We start from the raw sequence: 1,131 nt of genomic DNA, 5'->3' as shown, positions 1-1,131 counted from the left end.
CCACACCCCCTGATGTAGCCAATCCTCCAAGAGCTCACAAGGTTCTATTTATTTATTTATTTATTTATTTATTTATTTATTTATTTATTTATTTATTTTATGATTTATATCCCGCCCTTCCCAACAAGTGGCTCAGGGCGGCTCACGGCACAAAGTTCCACATAAGTAAAATTTAAGCATAAAACAGTTAAAATAATTAATACATTTAAAATTTTAAGACATTTAAAACATTTAAAACATTAGGGACAGCAACCTCTAATATAACTACACCTGGTTTCTTGTACCAGCTAGTCATAAGCCAGCCGGAAGAGGGTTGTCTTACAGGCCCTGCGGAACTGGGCAAGGTCCCGTTTTTGTAAGCTCTTGGAGGATTGGCTACATCAGGGGTGTGTGGCCTAATATGCAAAGGAGCTCCTGTTAGAATTTCACCCCTGTTGGCCACCAAAGCTACCTTTTGAATCCAGAACACGTCCTGCCTGGGAAGTGCCCATAAAACTGAGGTGGAAAGGGCCATCAAGTCGCTGCTGACTTAGGGTGATCCTGTGGGGTTTTCAAGGCGAGAGTTGGATGGAGGTACTTTAGCATTGCCAAAGGGTTGCCAGATCTGTGTTGAAAAATACCTGGAGAATTTGGTGGTGGATCCAGGAGAGGGCGGGGTTTGGGGAGGGGAGGGGCCTCAGCATGGTACAATGCCATAGAGTCCACCCTTCCAAGCAGCTGTTTCCCCAGGGGAGCTGATCTCTGCCAGCTGGAGTTCAGTTGTAAAAGCGGGAGATCTCCAGGCCCCACCTAGAGGCTGGCAGCCCTACATTGCCTCAGACTTCCTTCATGGCCTTCCATCCAATACTAGCCAGGGCCAACCCTGCTTAGCTTCTGAGATCAGACCATATTGGGCTAGTCTGGGCCATCCAGTTCAAGGCAGCTATACAGGCTCGGATGAGGATATTTGCTACGAACAGAGTTCCCAACTCTGGGTTGGTAAATACTTGGGAGTCTTTGGGAATGGAACATGAGAAGGATAGAATTTGGGGGAGGGGAAGGACTTCAGTGAGGTAGAACACCATAGAGTCTGCCTTCCAAAGCGGCCATTTTCTCCAGGTGAACTGATCTCTGTCTCCTGGAGATCACTTG

Source organism: Heteronotia binoei, chromosome 8 (assembly GCF_032191835.1).
Source record: "Heteronotia binoei isolate CCM8104 ecotype False Entrance Well chromosome 8, APGP_CSIRO_Hbin_v1, whole genome shotgun sequence".
NCBI lineage: Eukaryota > Metazoa > Chordata > Lepidosauria > Squamata > Gekkonidae > Heteronotia > Heteronotia binoei.
The sequence above is the reverse complement of the archived record's forward strand: the minus strand, read 5'-3'. Positions refer to the sequence as shown.